Source organism: Cuculus canorus, chromosome 2, assembly GCF_017976375.1.
Source record: "Cuculus canorus isolate bCucCan1 chromosome 2, bCucCan1.pri, whole genome shotgun sequence".
Classification (NCBI taxonomy): domain Eukaryota; kingdom Metazoa; phylum Chordata; class Aves; order Cuculiformes; family Cuculidae; genus Cuculus; species Cuculus canorus.
In genome coordinates, this window is record NC_071402.1 from 131,829,239 (window position 1) to 131,845,729 (window position 16,491).

The following is a 16,491-nucleotide window of genomic DNA, read 5'->3' on the forward strand; positions in this document are numbered from 1 at the left end:
CTTCTTTTAGAAGAGGAATGAGTAATTTCAGCTGTCCATTTTTAGTCCTCTAAGACGGGACCCCTCTCTTCCCCTCTAGTAGCAGTGTTACTTTATAATATTAAATTCACTGAGATTTATTAAAAAGGACTGGGAAAGAGTACTGGATTTGTGAACAGGTAGTGATATTTCTGAGAGGTTTGAAGAAAAGAAGGCTAAGGAGGATGAACTAATTGCCACATTCAGCTACTGAGGGAATGCTTACAGGGAAGGCAGAACCACACTCTTCTCAGGCACACAGAGAAAGAATGAACAGCAACAGACACAAGCCCCAGCAAGGGAAATGCTGATTAGCAAAAAAAGAAAGCATTCTCCACAATAAGCAGCAGTCAAAATTAAACAGGGTTTTTTTCCCAGAAAAGTCAGAATCTCTGTTCTTAGGGGTTTTTGAAACTTGGCTTGGACAAGGTGCTGAGAAAGCTGATGAAGCTTTGACATTGCCCTCTGTTGAGCAGGGGTTTGAACTAGATCATCTTTAAAGTTTCTCCCCAACCTAAATTATTCTGATCGTATTAATGATATTTCTAAGTTGTAACAATAACCTAGTTCTCCACTTCAAGTGTTAATTTTGCCCTTTTGTTTTTAAAAATAAATAATTTAAACATAATTTTTCTCAATTTTTGCTCCAGAGTTAGGAAGGGTGATACTTGCATGAAAGACTGTTTCTGCATCAGATACTGAAGCAATGCAAAGACTGAGGGTAGAGGGTTCAGTAAATCCAAAGAGTAAGTTAAAAAATGCCAACCTTTTGACATTTTCGACAAAGGTTTTCCTAAATTTAATGAAAATAATGTGATTTTTCCTAAAACAAGTTTTTAATCATGAAAATTAAACTGCTTGGCATGACAATCATTTAGTTTACATATTAAAAAGTTTATATTAGAATATTTCTTTATTAACTATTGTAAACTCCATATTCTGGACTATGCTCCACTTTATGTGATAGTGTTATAAATTCAGTAATAACATCAAGTTTCTGCCAAATTCTGAATGTTGCTGTAGACTGATCACATTATTGCAGGACATGCAATCAAGTTCATAATTCCTGAGTCGTAGATATTGGTGCTACGCTTATAATTAGACAAGCATTTGATGTATCCATCATTGTGATGCCATGAAAGACTGATTGGAGTTGACCACGCCATAAGTAATTTTTGCGATGTGAAAAGAAATTAGAGGAGACTAATTAAAAGGCATTATCTCCACTTGGAATATTTAGATTCCATAGAAGGTCTAATGTTGTTTTAGAAGTCATAAATAAAAGTGGCATTGATTCACTGCTCTCCTCAAAGTCTAAAATTGAAAAAAAATTATTTTGCTGTGGTAGTTACTGTAAGTAAAGATAAATTTATTGGAGATATTAGCACACACCTATTAACTTAAAATTTTGCCTGTTTATTTCAGAAAGGGCATTAAAGGCATTAAAGTATTTGGGTCCTCCTGTGCTTTGCTTGGCTTTGCTTCTAACCCATATCTAAAATGTATCTGTGTGAAAAGTCTTGTTTCTTTTTCAGGTTTGTGGTTTCTGACATACAGGAAGGAAACCCAAACTGTGTCATTATTTAGAAAGGGAAATGGAACAGCGATTGGAAACACTCTTTCATAATATGAAGTGGATATTCATCTTCCTAAGAAACACTTCTCTTTAAGATGATGTATGAGATTCTGGCACTGGCTGTTTAATAATTCCAGAAGTTGAGTGATTTACACCATACCTGGAGAGCACCGCATTCGCCTGCCATCTGTCCCAGCTAATCTCTGAATTCCATCTACAAATGCGGATGACTTATAACTTCCCTGACTAATGGCATCTATCATTTTCTTCCTAACACGCAGCAATTAATCAGGGCAGCCTGATCTAGTGGGATGTCCCTGCCCGTGGCAGCGGGGTTGGAACCAGATGACCTTTAAGGTCCCTTCCAAACCGAACTATTCTATGATTCTATGATGCTATGATGCTATGATTCTATGATGCTATGATTCTATGATGCTAATCTCGCCCCGTCCCAGGGTTCCGCTGCAGGAATAAGTTTGAGGGGAGAAGAAGCCTGCAAAAGTCCCTTTGGAAATAACACCCTTTTCGTTGTTTTTTTCCCCCCTTTTCGTGGTTTTTCTTTCCCTTCTCCCCCTTCTCCCTTTTCCTCTCCTCCTCTCTCCTCGCGTCCCTCTCCTGTCGGCACTCCAGCGCCAGAAGCCCCCACTCCAGCCGCAGCGTCACCCTTCCTTCTGTCCGTCCGTCCGTCCGTCCGCGGGGCGCTCGGATCCGATGGGGCAGCGGGCCGGGGAGGAAGAGGAGGAGGAGGAGGGAGCGGGAGCAGCCGCAGCTGCATTGCGGATGGAGCCGCTGGCTCTCGGGGAGGGGCGAACGCGTGATGCCGGGGGGAGGCGGTGCGGGGCACCGGGAGCCTCCTCCCGATCCAGCCCGCCGCAGGAGGAGGGCAGCGGGTGGGACGACGCGTGGTGCTAACCAGGGCGTCCACCCCTTGCGAGGGAGCGTCTTCTCCGGGCTCATCCCGCTCCGGAGTCGCGGAGCCACCGCAGAAGAAGAAAAGGTGCGGAGAAGGTGCGCAGCAGCCGCGCGGCGCTGGTGGCGGGGGGTGAGGGGGGGCGTGAGGAAAGTTGCGGGCGGGCGGTGTGGGAACCGGGTTCCCACCTGCGCTTGGTCCCCGCTCCGGTACCCCGGGACCTTGCTGAGCCGAGACGGGTTGGTCCTCGAATCGTCACTAGGCTGGGAAAGACCTTTTAGATCGTCGAGCCCAGCCGTTCGGTTGTGAGGGAGTCAGCCGGGGGCTCGTTCTGGACATACTGGTGGTCGCCAGGGCGGTGGGACGCCCGGCTGGGAAAGCTGGAAAGCAGCTCGGGAGTTTCGTAGCTGTTAGGCAGAGTTTAACAACCTTATAGGAGCAGCTGCCGGGCTGTGGCAACGCTCGTTGAGGGGTGGGGGTGTGCAAACGAAACAGCGTGGCGTGAAGCCATGCCTATAAAAAGAAAAGAACACGCTGAGTGCAAAGAAGCCACCAAGACACGGTTTGCCAGGTTTGCCATAACCGAGCCCGCGGTTCAGGAGTGGAACCGTCAAGTTGCTTTGTGAAAGCAAAGAATTGCTGTCTCTGACAGGCATGGCACAAAAAAGAATCTCACGTGACAAATAACTTTGCAGGAGTTGGGTTGTAGCTGCTCCCTTTATGCACCAACAGAAGCGCAACTCTGTCTGAAAGCGTTCAGGGCTGTTATTTAAGCGGTTATGGGGTGTTTGGTGACAGGACTGGGGATGCTGATGCTGAAATAGTGGCGAATGGGCACGTGAAAAGAGAGCCGAGGGGATGAGGACAAGCTTCTGCCTCATAAGTTGAGAGTTCTCCTCCAGCACTGTTAAACAGCCAAAAGGAAAGTGAAGAAAAAGGCATAAGACTAATCACTCTTATGGTAAAAGCCATAGGCATAAAGTTAAATTCAAGGTGATTCTGTTTTCTTTGAACAACTCTACTTCAACAAAATGTAAATTGTGGTATTATGGAAACTGAATATAATTAGTTCTGAGTTATGGAGGTGTTTTTGTGTTTAGTATGCACCGTTTGATGTGTAACACTTAAGGTTGGGATGCTTCATTCTGAGTTAAAATTCTGACGTCGCTACATTTAGCGATAGATAAATCAGCACTATGTCTGATGGAACTGCACTGATTAAAGTGACTAAATAGACTCTTGTGTTTTGTTAAAAATGTCCACTTTAAAAAAAAAAATGATTGAGACACCTTTAGTTTTAATGTTTGTAGCATAACATATTGAAATGATTTGCCACTTACCTATAGGTCACAGGACCTATCCCGTCATTTCCTAATTTTAGTCTTTTCCAAAGATCCTATTGAGAAAGTCTTTTGGTTTTTTTTTTTCTTGACAGTTCTGTTGGAGGGTATCTGGAAGGCAGAGGGAGATGAATGCTCTCAAAGTTGCTTAAAAACAGCACACTGTGCTTGGGGAGCAGGTGATTTTTTAGGCACATGTTGTCCAGGATGTGTTACTGTTTTGAAATACTATTGGCTTTGTTTTGGAATCACTTGATTCCTGTTAAGGCCATTGGTATAATATTAGGTAATAATTTCAGACTATTTTTAATTAAGATTTGTGTGACTGGTTAATTTTGTTAGAACTGTTCTGACCTGAGTTTTAGTAGGATTGTAGTGATGTTTCTTTTTCTTACCTGAAATTATCAGAAATGTCATGAGGTTTATGTCAGTACTGGAATAATGCAAGTTTTGTGGTGAGATGGAACTTACTCTACTTTGCCCACATTTTTTGCCCTTGAAACCAACTGAGGCTTAATATTGTGAGGACTTGTCTTTGTAAACTAAGAGTTTTAGGACATCTATAGCAACTATCATTTTATTCCTGGTGTTTTATAAGTTCATTTTAATGGGCAGTACAACATACCAGAAATTCCAGCTGAGGTTAGGCACATTTATCTTCACACATTGTACATTTTATGACAAAAGGGAGTAGTGGGAAGCTGACAAAGTGATAATATTCTGATACAGTAATTCTACAGGCTATATATCATGTCAGTGTACTGTGTGTTATGGCAGTTGTACATACTGTATTTGCCACAGCTGGCCATAAAAGAGGGTGAGGGGAACTATAGTTGGTCTCAGTTGGGCTTTCCCTTCAGTACACAAAAGCTACCATGTTTTTATTGGATTGTATTGAAACATTAAAGTCTTCAGAGGATAAAGGAATAATTTTAATGATTAGTTTGCATTTGATACTAAAAATCTTATTGAATTAATGATCCCACTGACGTAGTCAAATCTCATAGCTTCCATTCTTAGTATTTCCTTTGGCAACAATGTAAGTTGTGTGACATTCTTTGTCACTTCTCTCTCCCTGACCACTTAAATTGTAAAGGTGCAAGTCACTGCTTTATCACAATTAATCTATAGTTAATCAATGTATACAAAATAGAGTTAGAATGTAATCAGGAAAAGAAAGCATTTTATTTTTTGCCTTAACAGCTGCAAAACTGTATTAACTTAATTCTTATTCATAGTATAGTCTACCTTCTCCAGCTCTGTGTTCTTAGTGTAAAAAGGCAATGTGTATATAATATAATGGATATCCTGAGATTGTTTCTTTAATCAAATGACAAAAATTCTTGCTACTTTGTTTATTTTCTCATGTGCTTATCACTTTTACCCCACAGGGTTTGAAACCAGCTTTTAATGTGTGGTGAAGGAGGTACAGGAAAAGATGAGCTAGAATGCTAATATGTACTTACATCACAGATTTCAGTCTGCTCCTCTGGGTTGTTCTGATGTAGAAGTTATTCTTTTTTTGCAGAAATAGAACTATTCATGAGCTAAACATATTCGATATCTCCTTTGAGCTGGTAGTGTTACTTATCATAAGCATAGACTGCCTGTCAGAACTGTGCCCTGTCCTCAAACTACCCCATGCAAAGAAGATACCCAAATAATACAAGAATTGGGTTTTCAGTTTGCAGGCTGTTAACAATTTTCCAGTTGAATCAATTTTCCATTTAAATCCTGCTGTCAGAAGACCCATTTTTCTTAATTATGTGTATTAGTCCTCTTGGAATTCATTTGCAAATTACACGTTAAATCTTCCTGTTGTGAAATTTGAGAATCCACCTTGACTTCCAGATTGTTGGCTTGTGGTTTGTGGTGGTATTGCAACTTGCTTGAAATTTATGAATGAAACCCAGGTGTCTGGACGGGGTTCCTGTTCTCCTCTGGTCTGTATTTGGCAAAAAGGTCATCGTCACAAGGTAATGAAGTTGAGGGCTTGGAATTATGTTGTTAATAATTACTCCTCATTTTCATAATGTATATAAGATTTGTTCTGTAATAGAAACATAAGTGGTGATTTAGAAGTAAAGGAAATATTCACCTGAACTGCCAATATAATGTAGTAATTGAAAAAGCAAAATATAACTTTATGAAGCCTGAGGACAGATGGTTCTGAAAGATCTAATAAAATATGCAGTGACTTCCAATGAGGTGAAATGTTCTGATCTTTAAGAAGAGTAGCTGAAATTGGACCAAGTGCTGAGAAGAGCTAAGAAGGTGGTCTGAGTGTATACTAAGCCTGGCTTGTACAGAGAGATAAGGGTGATCCTGGTTTGTTTGACCAAGTCAAATGACAGCTGAGTAGGATATGAACCCTATCTGCAAATTTGGGAAGGGATCAACACAACGGAGAAAGAACCTTATCATAAAAGACTCTGCTGGCAGGAGAACAACTGAGTATCTACTACTCCTGATAAAATTTTCATGCAGAAATTTGGAGAACATTCCCCCATTAGAGCAAATGGATTCTGAAACACCCAATGGCAGCAGAGAGGGCTGGCAAAATCCTGCAGAAATTTTAAGATGGAGTTTGTTTTCCTGAGTGGATTATATTCTTAGCGGTACTATGGGTCCAGGGAAATAGTTGCATTTAGCTTCTGTCAAAGCTTTAAATATCATGCCATGTAACATGCCAATCCAGTTCCCCTTCAATCTGTTCAAAATACAGCTTCAGAAACCCATTGCTCTTTTTTGGTGCTTGCCATTGTTTAACCTTTCTCAAGTGACCTCTCTTCTACGTCAGGTTTAAGCTGCTTGTCTGCGCCTTAGCAGGCTAAAGCCGTATTGTGTACAGCTTGTCCCTCTATTCTTGTTTCTTTTGCCTTTCCTTCAACAGCCCTCTTCTAGGCTGCCTGAAGGGGGAGATTAATGCCTCCTGCTCTCTTTCCTCTGTCCACTCAGGACTGTCTCCCTCTCTGTATGACCTGACACGCTCTTATAAATTCCCCTTGAAAACACATAATATTTAAAATGATTCTGAATCATAGCCATTTCATAAAAGGAATATGGAAAAATGGGCAATGTAGACTTTTTCAAAGATTGTTCTTTCACCCTAAAATAGAAAGAACAGCAAGGACAGTGTCTGCAGTAGTTTGTGGAGCCAAAACTCTGCTATCAACGACAGAGAATATTAACAGGAAGGGAAAGACAAGTTTAGAAGAGCTTTAATGTGGAGAATCTCCTTCTATTTCTTTCCTGCTCTGTTTTTGTGTAGCGCATAAGAAAGTGTCATTTTGCTTTTGTGAGGCATGCCAGCATCTTCAGTGGAACTACTCACATTTCAGATAATAGCACAGGCTTCTATTTAGCTTTCAGTTGTTCCTTGGAGATGTCTTTTGGATTAATCCATTAGTGGTCATTGTAGAGGATGTGCTGTACTCTTTCTGGCTAAAGTCAGAATGACAAAATTTGGGAAATAATAATGTTTTGCTTACTGCTACGTAGGTAACCCATATACTTTGAGACTACTTGCTTGTCTCTTTGTATCAGAAGTAATTAATTTCTACCCAATTTTCTCTACTAGAAAGATACTTTAAATAGATAATTTCAACCCTGGTAGATGTCAAATGGAGCAGGATGAGCGATACTAGGCCCCTCTCTGCCCTAGCGCCCTAGATGATCGATAGTGGCTCTCATGTTATGGAAGTGGAAATCCAAAAGGCATCAGACAGTTGAGTTTGAAGTGTGGGCATCTTCACTCTGGCCAGTGTAGAAAGAGCTGTGTTAGACATGTTTAAGCAATTGTTCGGAAACTTGGGTGATGTTTTTGAAAATATTTCAATGTGTTTATGAAATTATTTGCCTCCTCTCTGGCTTTTCATGTCCTCGTTGATTACCATCTACTTTTTTTGGTTTTTGTTTTCTTTTTATTTTTTAAGCAGCTTCCCCTCTTGTTTGGTTACTAATCACTTTATTCTGCCTACTCCTGTCTGTTAGTATCTGCTAGTATGCTGTTATGCTATGTATCTGCTAATATGCTGTTGATATGTAAAACTTGTAAGTACATAAGATCTATTAGTATTGTACTTAAGTGGCTGTGGGAACTAACAAAAGAAATATGAACAGTATTGTGTTTTATTTTATTTTATTTTATTTAGACTTCTGGAAAATTCATGGAGTATTTAGTGTTCCTTTTGCTTAATAAAATTTCAGCTAGGTTGTAGAATTGTTTAATTTAGGATAAATGGCCTGAGGGAGACAATAAACACATAATTATTGCCTCAAATGACTTACAATAAGGGGTCTTTACTATGCAAAGAGTAAATTGCGTTATCTATCTGAAATGCAAATAGTTCTATCTAAACCTGTGTTGTCATAGGGAGGCAAAATTACATTTTGTGAAAAGAACAACAAAAGCATTAAATGAACTGATTATAGTTTTAAAAATTAGGAATTATATATTTATTGATCTTTCTCTTGTCTTAGTGTTTTTGCTAACCTTGAGACTTGAGAATAAAAGTGATGAGGAGCCTACCCCAGATCACTGAGTAACAATTGTCATAATGTTATCACCTACTTTAATGCATGTTTAGATTTTATAGTCTTATTTTGACATCAGCAAATACCATAAAAAAGCTAATCAGAAATCTGTGTTTTTTAAAAGTGAGCTTTATATGAATATGCTTCTGGGTGCCATGATTCTTCTGAAGTGTGATGGTCAAAATCTTTTGACTGGAAAAGCTTCTCCTGCTTTACTTTCAGGGCGACTTAAAATATAAACATAGTATTTCAGTTTTCCCCTCAGTCTCCAAGAGTTCATTTCTGTCACTGAAGGGGAGATATTTTCTCCCAATGACTTTACAGTTTGTAAGAATGGATTCTAACAGTCGAGTAACTGTGCTATGGTAATGTTCCTTCAATTATACATACATACAAAAAGATTGATCTTAAAATAATGGAGGACAATCTTGAAGTCCGCTACAGTGACTATGTGATTATGTGAATTATCAGTTGTGTGTAAATCTTACCAAGGATGATGGATAGAAATCCCAGACAGAAACAGTTGTAACAATACACCTTTTGTGGTCTGTGAACTTAATTTAATACATGCTTTGGTAGATTGACTAATATACATATAATGACTCTTTTTGTTTACGTCAATGTAAAGTCTAATATATACTGGAGATGAGTATTGATCAGAGTAAAGCCAAAATCAATCTTGGATTTTGAGGCTCATTACACTTGGAAAGGGGATGCAATACAGAAGATGCAAATGTTATGTTGTGGAAGGCTTTTACAGTAATTGTGGAAAAATAAACTTTGAAACACTGCATAGTTGTAGTGCCTGAAAAAAATGGACAACCTGGTAAAAGATTAGTTATTTAAATAAGTTATACTCCTCACATCTTTCCTCAGTACCCATATTGCTGCAGTGGTGGAGGTATTTTGTCCTCCCTGTTTGAATTCATGAGCTGGTGTTGAGGAAAGGGTTAACCTACATTTGTTTAGAAAGGATTTTTTAAAATGGTAGATTATTTCCTGTCTTGATTCTGTTAGTTACATATTCTGGTCAAATTCAGTCTGTGTAGATGGAGAAGTACATGTGTAGAGAAGCGCAAGAGGTAAATTACAATACTGTGTACCTTTCAAATATTGCATAGCAAGCATAATTGATTTCACTGAAGGTGAATTAGTACTACTTGCTAAATAAGGTATTTTAGAACAGAAGATTTTCTTTCTACTTTTTTAGCAGTCCATTTGTTTGTTTCACGCAATATAAAGTTTCTGGCCTTACTACATCATTTAAAAATAACTGGTGGAAATTTTGAAAGTCTTGTTGGTGAGTTTTCAGGAGAAGTAAGTCTTTCTGCAAATCTTACTTGACTGAAATGTCTATACTGTATGAAGTAGTGCAAAAAGCTTTTTTTCCCCAGGATTCCTCTGTAAAAGATATCTTGCTTTCCACATTTTCAGAGCATATTAAAATAAATGAAAGTTACTGTATTTACATTCTGCACAAAAGTAATCTTCTGATATAACTGGTATAACTTTAATTGTTATGATTCGATTGAAGTCTGTTATTACTTTGGCATATCATATACCCTTAGATATTAAAGTCTCAAAACCTGTAGTTAAGATGATAGATTATGCATTTATATTTATGAATGGATACATATTTATAATCGTAATTATGTGTTTGCATGCAAATTGAAGTTTATATATATATATGCACATGTATATCAGATGCAGGGACCCTGTAGCATTGTCCTTGAAAATGAAAGCCTTATGTAAATGCAATCTATTCATATTGGAAGTGATCTTCAAAGCCATTCCATTTAAAGATATTTAACTATTAATAATGAGCTACATCCCAGATATAGCATTAGTTTGTATTCTGAGAGATTAAAGGACCAAGATTGTAGATAGTCTTTCTCAGGCTGTGAAAGTCCTTTTACCAGAGCAACTCCTCTTATCAGTGAACTTCTGAATTTCTCATAATGGTTATCCTCAGAGAAAATCTGCAGTGTGTATATTAAGAAATTCACTTTATTTTTACCTGAAATAACACCTCAAAATGTATTAGCAGGAGCTTTTACAGAGAGAGCTCACATATGCCGGCTTTTGCTGTGCTGAAAGTGATACAGTTGCTTTGGATGTAGGGCAGGCTGAGGTGACAAAAAAAAAAAACCTGAGAACTACTTCTCAAGATTGTTTGATAATCAGAATGAATCTGTTTTTAAAAATGCCTTAGGAAATGTGAATTTTAGTGTAAAAATTTGCAAGAACGTTATTTTTCAATTGACATTCCCATTTAGGATAGTATTTATGTGGGTTTTGCTAATTAGAAGTTTGTCTGCAACCATGTCCTAATATTTCCCATTTGTCTGTTTCAAAAGAAAATACTAGAACTGAGTTAGAGTTGTCATTCTTTATCTTCCCAAAAGAAGGAAACAGTATAATAATAACGTAACATCATAGTTGCTGATATTTCATGTTTTTTTCCTTTAATGGAACGAGTGCGTCATGGTCAGAAAAAGTAATAGTTTTTCCATTGTGCTCAACCTTTATATTGACACTTTCTTACTGTAGGAATTATTAAATAAAATGCAGAAAGAGCTAATCTACCCTGAGCTAATTAATCAGCCTCCAGTTAAATGTGAGTTCACAGCAATCTGTTCTTCATGCTATGGAATTCGAATGCTAATATATTTCATATACAAGACCTTCAATGCAGAAATACAGTATGAAAAGTGATGCAGCCACCCTATTTATTTATTTATTTTTGAAGGACCCACTCAAAATGGGTCAGGCTTGCATTGTGCAAGCTGACTTTGAGAAAGGTTGAAGACTGTAGGAAACTTGACCTATATTTTTGAACTGGGACTTCAGAAACTAGGCTGGAGGAAAATCAAGCTTTCACAACTTTTTCTATGCGTAGAAATGTTGATGTTTGGCCAGTGATTTAGCCCCATTCAAAGAGTTCATAAATTAAACGTGCGTCTGAGTTAGGGACTGCTTTATTTCTTCATCAGAGAGTCTTATTCAATAAGTAAAGTTAATTATAATTTATGTCTGGATAAGAGCCAATAAGATGAGGCTCACGTTGCATTTAGTCAGATATGTCTAAAAAGATGTTATATGTCCAAAAAACAGTTACTTATAATTTTCAATGCTTTGTTGCTTTTCAGTTATGTAATTGGGTACCTCTAAACTAAAATGCTATTTTGCTGTTTTGCTGTTTTGCTTTCGAAAATTGAGTTTGCTATAGCACTGATACTTTGTTGCAAAGCAGTGCTGCTTTGATTGGTGTTCGAAGTCTCTAATAGTTTTTGTTTGAACTTTGCCTCCAGCTGTGCTAGTGCACTATAGTTTCTCACAGAGTAAAACACAGCAAGCCAGATATTCTGCCTCTTACAATATTAACTATGCATCATAGAACAGTAACATTATCTGACTTCGAGTCTGAAAGTTTTACAGAAATTTCAGTCTGTTTTTGCTTAGGAAAAAAAAAAAAAGAATTTTACCCTAGTAAAAGCATGACATTATGTTGTTCTCTTCCCTCTGAACTTTTCCATCCCCTTCAATCTAGTTAAGTCCAAACAGCTCTTATTTTGCTAAGCACCCTGTATAAAAGGGTGGCCTGTCCTCTGTTTTCCCTATATGTGAGAACCTGTAATCATCAAAAGGAGACTTGATGCTTGAAATTTTGACACTGACTGATACTAATATTTTGTTGTAGTTCAATTTTTTCACATGTTGATCTAGTCAGGCTTAACAAATTTCCTGTGAGTGTACACAAGGCCCACTTTAAGAACAAGGAAAATGGGTATAGAAATAATCCAGGACACAAAGCAGTGGTATGATCTGATCCACTAGTATCAAAGACTATGGAAACACATCTTTTAGGTGGAATCCTCTTGGACCACTGTTACATAGTCTTTACACCATTCCTAATTTATTAATTTGCAGGGCTTTCTAAGCAAACCCCATCCAACTAACTGTGATTTTGGGCTTCTAACAAATGTGGTTTTGTGCTACAAAGGTTCAGTGGTTTTCTGCTACAATTTTGCCTGCTTCATCGAAGTTTTTAGTAGCATTTGGGATTATCTCTTTCTTCTTCTGGTCTTGGAAAGAAGAAAGCTTCTTAGTTCTTTATCGTGTAGCGATTTTAGTGAGCTAGCTGCTTAGTCAATGTGCAAAATTGCTAGAAGCAATCTTATTAGTGGAAAAGAGAAAGTATTTTACACAATTGTACTACAATCAGCTTATAGTGTGAACTTGTTGTATAAGAGAAGGCTCGCTCATGGGAAACAGTGGAATGTAGTGCCTCCCATCTGAGTGCCGCGGCAATTTGTGTATGCTTGGGGCATAACTTCACATAAAAGTGCTACTGAGAAAACAAAGGCCCTTTTCTATTACATTTTGTGCCTCTTCTTGCTAAATATAAAGTACAGACAATGAAGACTAACACAAGTTACTGTAATAATGTAAAAGTGAAAGCAAATTATTCAACTGAAGTCATTAGAATCCTTTTGTTTAACTTCTGTGATTTTTTTTTTAAGCTTGTTCTGTATAATCTCGTGGTAAGCCCTATAAGCAAATTCCTATTGTAATGTCATTACATGGACTGAACCACAACTTGAGGCTGGCAGCTGATTGCCATTCAGTGCGTGTGGTGTAGGAAGAATGACTTTGGGTAAAAATTGTTTTGTGAAACATTTTAAAAATTAACTTCTGTCATTTTTGTTTGCTTGTTTCTCTTGAACAACAGAGACTTTTTCTCTAAGAAATACAAATGGAAAAGATTGCTAATGCATAGAAAACTCCTTTGTGAACCCTAAAGAGGGAGGGTTACAGTACCAAGAAGAGCTGAGGTTCTGATTTCAGGCTTCATCAGCCAAAGGATGCTCTTTGGAAGAAACTCTGACTGAGGTCAGAGCTAAAACATTTATTTAACTACTCATGTTATAAAGCTTTATAGAGTTCCAAAATAAATGAATAATTAAAAAAGAAATCTGTTAGTAATTAATTTAAGTAACAGTTTTTAAGCTAATAGTCATTAGTCGCCTATGTAATATTTCGGAAGAATGATTCTCCCAATTGAAAATAATGTGTGGCAAGACTACAGTAAGAGAGTAAGTTAACAGTTGTCAGTATGTCTAACACATTCTTCTACTTGTCTGCTGCCATTAGTTCTCTTAACTAAGTGTATAAGCTTAAATGCTTCCAGTATTTAAGATTGGGCATGGACACAAGCTAGGATGCTGAAGGATGTAAATAGTAGAAGAGACTAGGCTGCAGCTTAAATTATACAAATATGCACAATGTGACTAGTTCCTAATAAGTACTGCATTTGGGAAATGATTTAAGGTAATTTTTTTTGTTTCATATCTTCATTACAATTAGAAAACTTACCTCTTTATAGCTATATAGAAAATAAAAAAAATCATCACGTACTTTAAAAGGAGCTCACCTGTGAAGTTTAGATAGAGCTGATGCTTCTCCAAGCATTTGTGTAATAACATTCAGAGAGTTCAGGGTTTTTTTTGTGTATACAGATCTTCTGCATTTTCGTGTGGCATGACCTAGGCTTAATTCTAGATATATATTCCCTGTATCCCCTGCCCATGGCAGGTGGGTTAGAACCAGATGATCTTTAAGGTCCCTCCCAACCCAAAGCATTCTATGAGTCTATGATATTTGCTGTTAAAGCCTCTATGACCCATTATAGGGTTTTTTTTTGTTTTGTTTTTTTTTTTGTTTGTAATTTCTTATTCACCAGAGAAACCATTCTGAGTCAAAGGAAACAAAATGTTGAGTAGTGTCATTTTAGGTTTAGCTAAGTTCTCAACTTATGTAAATATGCACTTAATTGCATTCCTGAATTCAGTTTTTTGTATACATTAAAATATGAAAGAAATAATATAGCACCAGTAATAACATGGGGAGACTATTCTTTTAACTTTGACCAGTTCAAAAACTGCTTAGTAACTTTTAAATAGCTTACTGGACACACTCCCCCTGCCCTCCCTTTCATACATCATACATTACAAAGGAAATTCAGTTCTTGATACCTTGAAAAAAAAAAAAAGGAAATTAATCTTTTGTAAAAGTAAAGGACATTTTGTTTGCTGTTTACATCTGTTCTTCCATAAAATTATTAACAATATATATAAAGATGCTAATGCATACTCTACTAAAGTCACAGCAATGTAAAATGTAAATTTCTTTTGCACTTAGAAACATCAGGAAATAGAAAGAAAATTGTGAAAGTATCGCTACTAGATCAGAGTAAAGTTGAAAATTTTCAATACTAGCAATTAATTGATTCTTCAGCAAGAGCCTGAGGAATGGAGGTAACATACTGATCTTTTACTTGGAAGAGACTATTGGCTTCTGCTGGTCAGCAGTTTGGTGTATTCCAAGTCTAGATCGCTGCATGATCATCATGTTTAATGATTTATGTTTCACTACTTTGATAATCCTCCTTTTTAGCATCTGACCTTCAGAGTGTGCTGTACCAATGAATTCCTCAAAACTGTTAAGCATCTGTAAAATAACTCTTCCTTGCATTTGGAAATTGCCAATGGTTTTATTAAATGGCCTCTAGTTTGTGAGCCTCCATTCTTCTTTCATACACTTTTGATTTTATGGACCTCTGTTCTAGCTTCATCCCTCTTACATGGTGAAAAATACGTTCCTTATAAAAGTCACTATATAGTCTGTGAGCATCCATGTTGCTATGTTCCGTCCTCTCTAGTTCTTGGATAATTCTTGGTTTGTTAGCTAAATCTTTTCAATTAAGCCTCCTCCGAATCTGTCCTACAGCCGAAACTAATAGATTTTTATCTGCAGCTAGACATCATGGTTTCATTTTCAGAAAGTTGTCCTCAATGACTCTGAAAAGTCATTCTTATAAACTGGTGTAGAGCTCATATCTGTTTATATGTAGTTGGGGTTGTGTGTGTATTTTCTTAACATGTTACATTTATAGGGAGTGATTTTTGCCTGTAATTTAACTTTCCACACTTGTGGTTGTGAGATCCTTCTGTAACTTTGACCATTCTGGATTATTAGCAGGTGTTTTCCCTTCACTTTGTGCACAGCTAGTTTTATTTCGCTTATGAGTAGAAGTGTATAAATATATCTGTTATATCTACAGATAGATGATTTAATGTTTTTATATATTATTTAAAGTATTATATATTTAGATAGATTTATACTTATATGACGTTTTAAAGAATAACTGTAATTCCTTTAGAGATATAACCTATTTTCTTATCCCTGTATTATTTGTATATTCTATTATCTTTCTACTACTATTACACACATGCAATAGCTATCTATTAAGACTATTTGTTTCATGAGTAAATTAAAATTTTACGTACGTGTGTATGTACTCATATACATATGTATTCACATACTTGCATATTTAGTTTTAGCATCAATATAAAACCACAGACATATTTAATCTTAACGTTATTACTAGTTTTCACATATCCTGTTTAATTCTTAAACTTCCAGTTTTGTTAAATTGACAGACATTTTCTAATTTAATTTTGTAGCTGTTCTTCCTCCTGCTAAAATTATAGAAATATTGTATGAGAGTTCATTCTGCAGTCACTGAATCAGGGACTTGTACTAAGATGCTTAAAATAGGAGCTAGCATAAAAAGATTTTTTTCAATAGACCCATATCAACCTGAATAAAATCTGCTGTGCAGCTTCTCCTGGAGACAGGGATTTTTTTTTGGGGGGGGGGGGGCTGGATTATATTTATTTTAATAAAGTTTAAACTTTGTAAGCTTCTGGTTCTGCAGTTTTGACATTTGCTTCAGTGGGGTGGGGCAAGTGTTGTTTATCAACAGTTCACTGTAACTCTGCAAGTTTTTTGGAAATATTTTTGTGTTAGAGAAGTTTCTCAGCTGGAAAATGTGATGGAAACCCAGTCTGCATAACTCAGTAAAATTCATGCCTTCTCCATTGCACCTGACTCATTGCTCTTTCTGCAATTGCTCATGTACTCGAAGATTTATTCAAAGAAATACTGAAGTGTTCATACCTTCTTGAAGCAGTTTTCTGTGGTACAAGAATCGTATATGGAAAAGCAGTATCTGTATGTGTGTGTTCATTACATGAGCAAATGCTGCC

At 37.0% G+C, this 16,491-nt stretch overlaps 1 protein-coding gene across 1 annotated transcript in view; it reads left to right on the forward strand.

Annotated features, from left to right (window-relative positions):
- Positions 1–2,443: 2,443 nt before the first annotated feature.
- Positions 2,444–16,491, forward strand: part of THSD7A (thrombospondin type 1 domain containing 7A) — a 280,961-nt gene continuing 266,913 nt past the window's right edge. Inside the window, exon 1 of the mRNA XM_054059364.1 lies at positions 2,444–2,602. The gene's annotated coding sequence lies outside the window, so the exon portion shown is untranslated. The remainder of the gene's footprint in view (positions 2,603–16,491) is intronic.